At 44.7% G+C, this 13792-nt stretch overlaps 1 protein-coding gene and 1 pseudogene across 2 annotated transcripts in view; one reads left to right on the top strand and one right to left on the bottom strand.

Moving 5' to 3' along the window:
- LOC116406442 overlaps nt 1-13792 on the top strand; it is a 954163-nt pseudogene that overhangs the window by 1448 nt on the left and 938923 nt on the right.
- The window catches only part of LOC116408634 (proteasomal ATPase-associated factor 1-like), a 73787-nt gene that overhangs the window by 8288 nt on the left and 51707 nt on the right, over nt 1-13792 (bottom strand). The window lies entirely within an intron of this gene.

Genomic DNA, 13792 nt, shown 5'->3' with positions numbered 1-13792 from the left:
GCACACCTGTCTTCCTTCAAAAGTAGGGTTGCCTCCTCACCCCTTTAATACCGGCCCCATCCTGGCATGGCTAATTAGCAATTCATTTAGAAGCAGGCTGCATGGCTGCACATACATCTCTTTAGTCTGCAGCATGCCTTTGAATTCCTTGCTACTAGCCATGCAGAATGTGGATTTAATATGTGACCAGTTGTAAAGGGGTACCATTCTAGTGAGCGCTGCGCTGCCATCTTGTTTCTTGCCCCTGGGACTGTGCATATGAGCAGTAAAGCAATGTTCTGGGGTTTAGGGGCAGATTTATAAAAATGTGAGTTTGGAGCTTAATACATAAAAACTCACCCAAGTTCTATTCGTCCCTATGGGATTTTTATTAGAAGCGTATTAATGAAATGGTGAGTTCTATCTTTCACCCATTGATAAATACGCCTTTAAAAATTCAACAGGAATGAATAGAATGTGGGTGAGTTTTTATGTTTTAAGCTCCAAACTCACATTTTCATAGACTTTTTGGGTGCAAGAGCCCCTTTGAGTTCAGAGCCCCCGTTGCTGATAACAAGGTTACACATATACCAAATTATTTAGTTATCAGCTGTAGCACCAAGGATATTTACAACAGCACGTAAGTGTTTATATTCTCAGCTTTCATATTCCCTGCACTGCTGGTTGTGACTCCTGAAACAGAACAAATGCAGCTTTTTAACTGACTTCTTACACATTGTTTCAAGAGTCAGAGCATGCAATGTAAGTACCAGTAGTGCAACACCTCAGGGGGCCTTCACTTACTGCTCTGCAGTTGCGCCCCACATAGTTGCACTCAGTGCTGCTCCGTCCATTCTGCCTCGTGCTCAGAATAGAGTCCGGCTGTGCCCAGAGTTGTACTGGGGTGCTGGGCCCCAAGTGCTCCACATACTGCCCCCCCCCACACACAGTTCCAGACTACCAGATGGGGGGAGCACAGGCGTAGTGAGAGGAGTGAGCTGCAGGTGGGGAGCAGGCTGGGCCGGTGGGGGCTGCAGGTGGGGAGCAGGCTGGGCCGGTGGGGGCTGCAGGTGGGGAGCAGGCTGGGGCTGCAGGTTGGGGCCGGGGCTGCAGGTGGGGGCAGGCTGCAGGTGGGAGCAGGCTGGGCCGGTGGGGGGCTGCAGGTGGGGAGCAGGCTGGGCCGGTGGGGGCTGCAGGGTAGGGTCAGACTGGGTCAGTGGGACACTGGGAAAAAACCCAATGGGCCTTTGCCATCGTGGGCCCCACTGGGCCAGACCCGATCCCAGCTGACCTCCCTCCCCAATCGCCTCTACTTATGCAACCTTGGAGGGAGGGACGGGGCCCTGGCGGGGTCATGTACAGGGGCCCTTGGGGGGCCCACACACTCCCAGTCCAACCCTGAGCAGGGCCCACTGCGTTTTTTTCCTCCCGCCAGCCCCGTCCCACCTATTGACACAGGGGAACCCAAAGTTGCTGCCACCCCCAAACCAGTCAGTAGCCCCAGGGGTCACTGCAGCACAGTTGCACTAAAAGCATAGGGCACACACATCAGCTGCACGGTGGCGCCGGAAATGACACCAAATGGGCTTAGAATATGTTCAGCCGTTTATCAGTTGTGTGTGTGTAGCCTTGTGGCCCGTCGCTTACACTCTTTTTTTACTTTTCAGGGAGGCTGAGGGGGAAGTCTGGGTATCGTGCAAGATTCCTGGTAGGTTTGGTTCTTTTAGCCGCTCATTGTGCCCGGTACAATGGGCCTGAAGGGCCAACCCCTTGTCTGTAGATGGTTTTGGGGGGAGGTCGGGGCCAGGGTGGTTTGGGGGGAGGTCGGGGCCAGGGTGGTTTGGGGGGAGGTCGGGGCCAGGGTGGTTTGGGGGGAGGTCGGGGCCAGGGTGGTTTGGGGGGAAGTGGCCGGGGGTTGTAGTTTTCATTTTCCCCATTTCTCCCTGTTTTTCTGCCCTTCAGGAAAGCCCACGATACGCGGCAGCCTGACGTCAAAGGGAATAAGTTCTGATGAGGTTCCGGAAGTGACCGCCTCCGAGGAGTTTGTTGTGCAGGAAGTCACCAAGGTGCGGCCCATGTCTATGTCACAGGGCTCAGTGTGGCACAAGGTGGTTTCACCCAGATTAAAGGGCAAGTTCAGCATAAAACAAAAACACTGCAGGTGAATTTCTGGCCCAGTGTTTATAAATAACCCCCAGTGAGTTTCAAGTGCCACAAGGGTACGCAGCGCTGTACAATCTTACCAAATACAAAATTACACACAGGGAGGACAAGTGATATAATACATAAATACAATAAATATATATATATAAGTGCCATGTGGTATTAGACACAGTAGGAAGGAGGTCCCTGACCCGCAGAGCTTACAATCTAAGTATTGTCCTTACTCCTTGACCTATTCTGCATCAGGACTGTAGTAACCTGCTAGTGTAGACATTTTGGTTAATGGCATTCCTGCTTTTTTGCCATTGCTTGATGATGATATTCCTGTTCCTGTTTGTGCTTCCTGTTAAGCTGAAAGCAAGCATGGAGCAGGCCAGATCTACCTGCCATGTTCTAGTAAATATACCAACAGTTCCAGTGTGTATCATGCTACTTCACCTGAACTAACACAGCAGAAGCATTAACTCACTGCTAGCCAGCAGTTTATTACAAGGACCACTCCGTGTGTATCACTATGCCAATCAGGGCCTTCCCTGTGGGTCCCCCTATTCTGCCAGTAGCAGAAACTTCCCCTTGGTTTGGCCACAGTGTCGTTGTGCTTGGAATTCTGGGAGGTGCAAAGAGGTCTCTGATCAGTGATTAGTGAATGTGGGGGGACAGCGTGAAAGACTGAGCCTTCACTCGGGGAGACCCACTACATACAGGTTTTGTTTACAGGTCAATTTGCTTTTAAAAATAAATGTCTCCATGCGCAGGTATTGGTGTGATTGTATCATGAGAGACTGAATCACTGTCTCCCCTGTGTGTCTTACAGAATAGAATCCCTGTTTCCTGCCCCGGGGAGAATATTTCCAGCACATTTCTGTCTCCTTATGCAAGTTTCTCCCACATCCATGAAAAAAACGTAAGTTTTACTTTCATTTTGTTTTACCTTTTTATATGTTTAGATGCCTTTTTAATAATTAGATGAATTATATCTTTCTGTACAGGCTATGAGCAAACTTAGGGGGCTGTTCCTGCTGAATTGTGCTTAGTACAGGGGAATCCCTATGTGCCATAGTTTTATGGTATCTCTCTGTACAGGCTATGAGCAAACTTAGGGGGCTGTTCCTGCTGAATTGTGCTTAGTACAGGGGAATCCCTATGTGCCATAGTTTTATGGTATCTCTCTGTACAGGCTATGAGCAAACTTAGGGGGCTGTTCCTGCTGAATTGTGCTTAGTACAGGGGAATCCCTATGTGCCATAGTTTTATGGTATCTCTCTGTACAGGCTATGAGCAAACTTAGGGGGCTGCTCCCCGTTTTTGAATGCTTTCCTTGTTGCTCCTCACATCGTGTCTCTCTGCGTTCTCCTACAGGTCAGCTACTTGGACATCTCCAGCGGAGGGGACCTGGGAGTCTCCAGCAGCACAGATCAGACCTTTAAGGTGTGGGAGACCCATAATACAGAAGTAAAGGTAGGAAAGGGGAGCTTCCCCGAGGTTACCCCCTGCCATACCGAGCATGAATTCCAGATGCCCCTTTTCCATGTCAGTATGCAGGAGCAGAACTAGGGGTGAATTAGACTGGGGGGCACTTAGATCTGGGTGCCCACTGCACACTAAGAAGAATAAGAAATCCGTTCTCAAGCTTCAGCCTTGCACTCCATACTTTAATCAAAACAACTACAAGTAGCTGAATACTTCCCTGGTCTAAATCCCTGAATTCCCTGTCTCGCTGTAGCACCCCCAGAGAGAGGTGGCAGCCCCCCCATGAATAGATCACCCGTCCGGCTGCCTCCGGCCCATCATATTACAGCCATACACCGCCGATACCCTTATATACAGAGGCCATTGTTTGGTTATTGCAGAGCGTGCTGGAAGGTCACACAAGGGACGTCTTTTCCTGCAAGTTCTTCCCTTCGGGGCAGGAGGTGCTGAGGCGGCGGGTTGGATTCGCTGGTGAAGGTCTGGTCCGTGAATGATGGAAGCTGCTTAGCGACGATGAAAGGACACAGAGGAAGTAACCACAACAATGTCATTAAAGGAGAAAGAAAGGCATTTGGGCATTTTACTGCCAATAGATTAGGCACATTAGTGCCACCTAGAACCTTATACTTATTCTGCAGAAAGCTTTACATGCCTGAGTAACAGCCCTAGAGCTCCCTCTGTTTGTTTAAGATAGCAGCTGCCATTTTAGCTTGGTCTCAGTAGCTTCTGTGCTGCAGCTCTGGCTACTTTTAGATCAGATTACACAGTTGGGAGGGGGAGTGATTTCTGATGGGAGGGGGAGTGAATTCTTATGGGAGGGGGAGCAGGAAGAAGGGAGGGAGAGAGGAGCAAACTGAGCAGACTGGTAGAAAGTATTTTTCCTGAGAGCAGGAAGTCTGACACAGAAGAACATTTATACACAAAAGGAGAAAATAAATCCTGTTTTTCTTTTGATAGAGGACTCTGAGTGCTTATCGTTGTATTTACATAGACCTTTCTGCCTGCATCTGCTGAGCCAATGCACAATAATGGAGAGCTCAAACCCTCTGGATAGGACACAAGTGGGGCTCATTTATCAACACTGGGCAAATTTGCCCATGGGGCAGTTACCCATAGCAACCAATCAGATTGGCTTATTTTTATTTTTTTTTTAAACCCGCTGCATGAAGAACAATGAATGCCACAAGTGCAAATGTGCCCAGTGTTGCTAATGATCCCCACTGTGGTGCAATATGGAGCAGTAGTGGCATTTCTACCATATATTATATATATTTACCATTTACAATGAGTAAGTGGGGAAGCCCATACAGTGATACAGTTACCCATGAAGCAATGTGTCCTACAGGTATCCTGGACATAGCTGTTGTGGCCGATGGACAGAATGTCATTTCCTCGGGGCAGGGACGGCACGGCTCAGTTATGGGACTCTGCCCAAGGCGCCTGCATAGCTGTGGTCGATGACTCCTACTCTCCTATCAACGCCATCGCTGTGGCCGAGGTTGGAAACGCAGTCATCTGGGCTCTCCAAGAAACTCCTAGTAAGTTCTGGTTTTTTAACAAATCAAGTTGCCCTTTAAGAGCTAGAGCTGCCACTGGGATCTTTCCGGCTGAGGATCTCTAGCCTCTGGCCATAGGCAAGCATTGTCCAACAGCTTGTAACTTGTGAGTACAGCTGTTGTATTTCCCAGGTAGCAGGGAAGTAGGAACAGAAGGCAAGCTGGTGGTACTGGCCCGAGAGGATAAGTCATTGGAGGGAGTGAGCCTGCACAGCCGCCAATCAGTGAGTAGAGACCTGGATGTAAATGCAGCAATCTCCTTACTATATCATTGTTCCACCCACACTAAGGGTGAGACACACCGGGCTACTAGTTAGCAGCTACTTTCTCAGGGCTTACTAAACTCTAGAATATGCCCTGCCATAGACAATACTGAGAACTGCCTCTGCTAAACACACAGTTATTAGTAAATGATCAGCATTGTCTGTTTTAGTAGCAGTGACAAGTAGCTGCTACTAATAGCTCTCTGTCTTCACCCCTAAGGACGGTTATTGAGCAGCTAGGTAGGGGTCATAATGTATAGTAAAGGGGCTGGTGGGGGGCAGACTATTGTACAACAAGGAGACAGGCAGACAGAGCATTTCCAGAAAATTTGGTGGGGCGGGAGGGGCAGAGGAATGTACAGTATAGAGTGTACAGTAAGGAGATTATTGGGGTGATTGAAATATTAAATAAACCCAATAGGGCTGTTCTGCCCCAATAAGGGGTAATTATATCTTAGTTGGGATCAAGTACAGGTACTGTTTTATTATTACAGAGAAAAAGGGATCATTTAACCATTAAATAAACCCAATAGGGCTGTTCTGCCCCAATAAGGGGTAATTATATCTTAGTTGGGATCAAGTACAAGTACTGGTTTATTTATTACAGAAAGAAAAAGGAAATCATTTTTAAAAATCAGAATTATTTGCTTATAATGGAGTCTATGGGAGATGGCCTTTCCGTAATTCAGAACTTTCTGGATAACGGGTTTCCGGGATAATGGGATCCCATACCTGTACTCCCTCAGCGGCTTCTCTGTAAGTAAATTACATATTAATCTTCTGATCCAGGTTTTCGATTTTTGAAGGTTCTGATGCTTTTAAACTGCTGGCACCTTTATCTCCAGTGTGGGGGTCCTGGCTGGGGGCCTCGATGGGAACATAATCCATGTAGATATCAGGAACCCAAAGTAAGTAGCCGCCTCGCTGGAACTGGGCTCATCTTTAAAATAATAATATTATTATTATTATTATATAATATTTATTTCCATTTCAGAAGCGCAGTAGAAACCGTTTCCCTGGTCAGAAACCCCCGGTGTTGTCATTGGGTGCCCTTCAGAGACACCTACGTTGCAGTTATGGTAGGAGCTGTTATAGCGTGGGTTAAATAAAGGGGAAGTTCAGTCTTGGGTTCACTTTTAATATGTATAGAATGGCCAATGCTAAGCAACTCTTCACTTTTTTAATCTTTTATTGTTTTTCTTATTTATTTGCCTCCTCTTCTTATTCCAGCTTTCCAATGGGGGTCACTGACCCGGCAGCCAAAACTATTGCTCTGTGCGGCTCCAGTTTTATTGTTTATTATTATTAATTTTTATTAGTTATCTTTCTATTAGGGATGCACCGAACCCACTTTTTTGGGTTTGGCCGAACCACACCTGACGGATTCTGCAAATCCAAATGCTAATTAGGATCGGGAAGGGTTAAAATTAGGGGGTTGTTCACCTTTGAGTTAACTTTTAGTATCAATGTTAGAGAGTAATATTCTGAGACAATCCGGGATTCGGTGCATCCCTACTTTCTATTCAGCCCCTCGTGCTATCATATAATCAATCAAGTTCTCAAAACCACTCCTGGTTGCTAAGGTAAATTAGACCCCTAGCAACAGACGACGGCTGAAATTCCAAACTGGAGAGCTGCGGAACAAAAAGTAAAAATAATCCAAAAACTACCAGTAATAAAAAACGAAGACCAATTAACTCTCTACATCATACTAAAAGTTAACTCAAAGGTTATCCAAAGGTTTATCCAAATCTTCTGAACTGTAATACTGGCCCCTACACTGAGTGATCAGGGGCCAATACACAATCTAGCAATATAGAATATAGCTACTTCTACTTGCTGTGACTAACTATAAAATACATTGTACATAGCAGCAATATGTATTGGAGCTGGAGTTCCCCTTTGCCCCAGCCTGGCACTGCGGTTATTATGGTTATTGGTTTAATATTTCACCTATGCAGAAGCACCTTTGTGATTGGGTGCAGCAGCCTTTTGGATCAGTACATAGGCACTGTGTGTGTAGCCATGATGTGGAAGCTATTTGATGTATATATATATATATAATATTCCCATTAGGTATGGAACCTGCTATATCCCCTTGAAGGGTTCTGAACAAGTTCTGCAACTCACTGGGCCTAATAGACAACCCGTGTTCCAGGTAATTAACGATGTAAAAGTTGTTTCAAGGGAAATGCTGGGAAAATTATATCTACTATTTGAAGGATCTAGAGATGTAGAGCTTAGATTGTAAGCTCTACGGGGCAGGGACCCCTTCCTACTGTGTCTCACACCACATGGCACTTGTATTTATTTATTATAACACTTCCTCCTCCCTGTGTGTAATTGTGTATTCTGTAAGACTGTACAGCGCTGCGTACCTTGTGGCACTTTATAAATAAAGTTATACATACATACATACATAAAGGGTCTGTGTGAAGCTTCCCACCTGTTCTCTGACTACACTCCCAGAAGCCCCTGTAATGACATGACAATACCGTCCATTGACTTGAATGACCACCGCCGCCATTGCTGGACTTTGGATGATATCATGTAATTAAGGCCACTCATCCTCATCTTCCCGTCACTTTTTCCCTTTCCCAGGTGGCGGCATGGAAGAAGCTTGTGTCACGTGCTGCAGGGACGGATTCATCGCGCAAAATATGAAATTCCCAGATCTGGGATAGATTTGTGCAGAACTTACACCTTCTGTATTACTAACCTGCCCCCATGTTTCCTCCGACCAAAGGGCAAGTCTTCCCTTGTAGTTGGGAAATGCCATTTTGTATTTATAGGGTGAGTGTAACAGCCAGGTAGTTTCTATCATATAGTGAGATGCATATATGTGTTTGGTATATTGTGAGCACAGACATTACTTCCCTGCGTATTTGTACTAAACATATGAGAGGGAGCTGCCATTTTAAGGTGTTTATATACATAGAACATTCCTTTCCAGTATATTATTATTTATACATAAACTGAGGGGTTCTGTGCCCATATAAAGGCACAAGGCTGCAGGCTGAGTTATACAGGGAACTCTGAGTATCACTCATGTATTATAAGGGATAATGTACCCCCTACTGTAAATGATAAGGATATTAGCAGTCACTGAGGGGTTCTGTGCCCATATAAAGGCACAAGGCTGCAGGCTGAGTTATACAGGGAACTCTGAGTATCACTCATGTATTATAAGGGATAATGTACCCCCTACTGTAAATGATAAGGATATTAGCAGTCACTGAGGGGTTCTGTGCCCATATAAAGGCACAAGGCTGCAGGCTGAGTTATACAGGGAACTCTGAGTATCACTCATGTATTATAAGGGATAATGTACCCCCTACTGTAAATGATAAGGATATTAGCAGTCACTGAGGGGTTCTGTGCCCATATAAAGACACTGCAGGCTGAGTTATACAGAGTATCACTCATGTATTATAAGGGATAATGTACCCCCTACTGTAAATGATAAGGATATTAGCAGTCACTGAGGGGTTCTGTGCCCATATAAAGGCACAAGGCTGCAGGCTGAGTTATACAGGGAACTCTGAGTATCACTCATGTATTATAAGGGATAATGTACCCCCTACTGTAAATGATAAGGATATTAGAAGTCACTGAGGGGTTCTGTGCCCATATAAAGGCACAAGGCTGCAGGCTGAGTTATACAGGGAACTCTGAGTATCACTCATGTATTATAAGGGATAATGTACCCCCTACTGTAAATGATAAGGATATTAGAAGTCACTGAGGGGTTCTATGACCATAAAAAAGTTGAGGGCAATACATTATACTGTAGGGATTGTACGCAGCCATGGGGACCATTATCTATATTATGGTAGAAAAAATCATATATATTGGACACTGGCTGACTTCTCAGTAGTAAGCTGCTTCTCACAATACACATATACATATAGGGACACACGGGAACACTGAGACAAAGCCATACACTATGGGCCATGATACTCACGGGAGCGTTGAGAACATTCCATAACTAACTGCAGTGGCACTCATGGGAATGGGGAGACAATTCCAGATACTGTTTCCTATGGCAAATATGGGTATTTGAGACAATTCCATATTCTATTGGCTATGGGACACATGTATACACTGAGACTATTCCATATTCTATTGGCTATGGGACTCATGGATACACTGAGACTATTCCATATTCTATTGGCTATGGGACACATGGATACACTGAGACTATTCCATATTCTATTGGCTATGGGACTCATGGATACACTGAGACTATTCCATATTCTATTGGCTATGGGACACATGGATACACTGAGACTATTCCATATTCTATTGGCTATGGGACACATGGATACACTGAGACTATTCCATATTCTATTGGCTATGGGACACATGGATACACTGAGATCCATATTCTATTGGCTATGGGACACATGGATACACTGAGACAATTCCATATTCTATTGGCTATGGGACACATGGATACACTGAGACAATTCCATATTCTATTGGCTATGGGACACATGGATACACTGGGCCTGATTCACTAAAGTGTGATTTAACATGCGCTATTTATAGCGTGCGGTAAAAATTTTACCACGTTTTCGCAACTTTTCGCACGGTTCACTATAAGCATACTTGCGCTATTTTACGCGCTGTATTTCATGCAATAGGTTTGTCGCGATAAATAGCGTGCGCGGTATTTTCCGCATGCACGCTATTTATCGCATGCGCTGATTGTCGCGACATTATGCACGCGACAATCGCAGCATAAAACTGGCGACATTTTGCCCTGGGAGGGCACAGAGTGCTAGAGAGGTGCTGAATAAATGTTTATTTGCAAAAAAAAAACCAAAAACCAATAAAAAATATATATTGCCATGCGAAAATTCCCCGCACGCCAAAATTGACACAGGCTTCAAAAAGTCGCCAGATTACAAAGTCGCGACAAAGAAATCGCCAAAATATACCTAGTAATGTATTTTGTGCGACTAAATATTTAGCAAATCTTTGGAAAGATCCCCGAAATGGCAAAAATGTTGTGCGGGCAAAAAAATTGTTGCCCACGACTTTTATTTTTGAAGCCTGTGTCAATTTTTGCGTGGCGAATTTTCGCGTGGCAAATTTTTTTATGCATTTTGCCATTGGCGGATTGTTTTGCGAAACACATGAAAAAAAAAAATTCGCCGCACGTCCAAATATTCGCTGCGAATCCATGCCTGGCAAAACATTTCATCACTTGTAGCCGCATATAAATAGTCACGCGAATGAAAGCACGCCATGTTAGCCATACACGCCAATACTTTCGTAAAATTACTGTATTAAAAATGCCCATTTCCCTGCAAACTGGCGGCTGCGTCACTCTAGGGGAAACACATACTTGAATAAATAACACTGCAAAGTCCATATTTTATTGGCAAAAGCTCATTTACTGTACTTTTCTATAATTATTATACCTAGTAATGTATTTGTGCGACTAAAGATTCCCCGGCCGACTAAAGATTCCCCGCTATAGTACTGTATAATATCCCGAATAAAGACTCCCCGCTATAGTACTGTATAATATCCCGAATAAAGATTCCCCGCTATAGTACTGTATAATATCCCGACTAAAGATTCCCCGCTATAGTACTGTATAATATCCCGACTAAAGATTCCCCGCTATAGTACTGTATAATATCCCGACTAAAGATTCCCCTCTTGCCAATCCAAGGAATGGTAAGTATCTGCTAGTGTAGACTTTTGGTTAATGGCATTCCTGCCTTTTTGCCCATTGCTTGATGATGATATTCCTGTTCCTGTTTTGTGCTTCCCTGTTAAGCTGAAAGCAAGCATGGAGCAGGCCAGATCTATCCTGTGCCATGTTCTAGTAAATATACAAACAGTTTTCCAGTGTGTATCATGCCTACTTCACCTGAACTAACACAGCAAGAAGCATTAACTCACTGCTAGCCGCAGTTATTACAAAGGACCACTCCGTGTTGTATCACTATGCCAATCAGGCCTTCCCTGTGGGTCCCCTATTCTGCCAGTAGCAGAACTTCCCCTTGGTTTGGCCCAAGTGTCGTTGTGCTTGGAATTCTGGAGGGTGCAAAGAGGTCTCTGATCAGTGATTAGTGAATGTGGGGGGACAGCGTGAAAGACTGAGCCTTCACTCGGGGAGACCCACACATACAGGTTTTGTTTACAGGTCACAATTTGCTTTTTAAAAATAAATGTTCCTCATCCAGCGTACATTTGGTTGTGATTGTATCATGAGAGACTGAAATCACTGTCTCCTGTGTGTCTTACAGAATAAAGATCCCTGTTTCCTGCCCCGGGGAGAATATTTCCACCACATTTCTGTCTCCTTATGCAAGTTTCTCCCACATCCCATGAAAAAAACGTAAGTTTTTACTTTTCATTTTGTTTTACCTTTTTAATATGTTTAGATGCCTTTTTAATAATTAGAATGAATTATATCTTTCTGTACAGGCTATGAGCAACTTAGGGGGCTGTTCCCTGCTGAATTGTGCTTAGTAACAGGGGATCCCTATGTGCCATAGTTTTATGGTAATCTCTCGTACAGGCCTATGAAAGCAACTTAGGGGCTGTTTTCCTGCCTGAATTGTGCTTAGTACAAGGGGAATCCCTAATGTGCCCATAGTTTTTATGGTATCTCTCTTGTAACAGGCTATGAGCAAAACTTAGGGGGCTGTCCTGCTGAATTGTGCTTAGTAAGGGGAATCCCTATGTTGCCATAGTTTTTATGGTTATCCTCTCTGTACAGGCTATGAGCAAACCTTAGGGGGCTGCTTCCTTGCTGAATTGTGCCTTTAGGTAAATACAGGGGAATCACCATATGGTGCCCATAATTTTATGGTAATCTCTCTGTATCTTCTGGTCTGGTACGACAACGTTAGAGGCAGTTTGTGTGGCTCCCCTTTTTCTTGCGGAAATGGCCTTTATCCAAGAAGCCTGACTGCTTACATCAGTGCCCGTAATGCCGCAAATTGCTTTCTCGATTAAATCCGTTTCCTGATCGCGGCCAAATCAACAAGAAAGCCACACGGGGCGAGAAGACCATTCCACCTTGTAGCTTACTGCGTGTAAAGAAAATGCTTCCTTCCCCAACACGAAGCCCGGCCCTGCCCTGGAAGGCATCTCAAAAGTCTGCACGCGGGGGATAGACCGCTCTAAAATCCGGTGTGCCCCGAGTGCGGCATAAACGTGCTTTAAAAGTACAGAGGCATATACTTCACGAGCCCCATCGGAAGGATTCCCACCCGGCGGAAAAGAGCCTATCTGTGTGATATTGGGTGATACTAAATTATCTTGACAGTTAGTAATTACTGTTTGTATATATATAGTTTTGATGTACATGTTGGGTTTGTATAGATTGGTTTTTAGTAATAGGTTGGGTGTGCCCTGGGTTTTTACTCGGATGGGTTTGACAACTTGATTGGACATGGTCCTTTTTTCAAACCCCTATGTTAAACTTGTAACTATGGTACTATGTGGTTGAGGGAACAGGCGCTCGGGTTTCCAGACTGGACAAATTTGAATCTTAAGTGTTTTAGTGCCTTTAAAAAGGAAGAATTGCCTGTTATAAACGAAAAACAATTCGCCCAATTGCATCTATAACAATCTATAAACAAGACTAAAGGATATTAAATATTCTCACTCCTGGCGATCCTTTTGAAGAAAGGGTTCAACTTGCCCAAAATAGTCCTTTCAAGAAAACCCAGTCAAAATCACAACGGCGGTTTAAGGAATTCCAGACCTACAGGTCATCTTTAAACCCAGGGGTTCCCAAACCTTTTTAAGCGCCAAAAGGCGAACCCGGTACCTGAGCCAAATGTTTTCGCCACGGACCCGCGGGGGATGGGGGGTTCTGCCCGCCAAACGAATTTTTCAAGGCGTGGGCCGTGGCACGTTTAATTTGCACCTTTGGGTCAATGCGTCAAACGTTCTTCCGCGCCTTATGCATGCATTTCTTTCACGCCTCTTTTGGTTGTGCCTTTTCCCTGTGGGTGGCAAACGCGGGAAACCACTGCCAGGCCCATTGCCCCTAACCTATCGGCTTCATTTGCAGGATAATGTATTGGGGCAGGCCAAGTTTGTTTGGAACTTAAACAATGGGATAAAAAGTGGATTGACCGTTGTTTTTTCATAAACCGTCAAACAAAGGGTAGGAGGAATGGAAGTTAACAGATTACAGCTAAATTCTAAGCATAAATGAATTGTTGGTTTTTAATGTCCAATGGGGGCAGCTCATATTTTCCCAGGGGTGCCACAGTTGGTATATCCTGGTGACTCGTGTTACTAAAAAAGAAAAAGAACCCTATCAGGGTTTTTATTTTTCTATGTAAGTCTTTTTGTAAAGTTCCTTTTCAGTAGATGACCATA

The sequence above is a fragment of the Xenopus tropicalis genome, chromosome 2, assembly GCF_000004195.4.
Source record: "Xenopus tropicalis strain Nigerian chromosome 2, UCB_Xtro_10.0, whole genome shotgun sequence".
NCBI classification, from domain to species: domain Eukaryota; kingdom Metazoa; phylum Chordata; class Amphibia; order Anura; family Pipidae; genus Xenopus; species Xenopus tropicalis.
The sequence above is the reverse complement of the archived record's forward strand: the minus strand, read 5'-3'. Positions and strand labels throughout refer to the sequence as shown.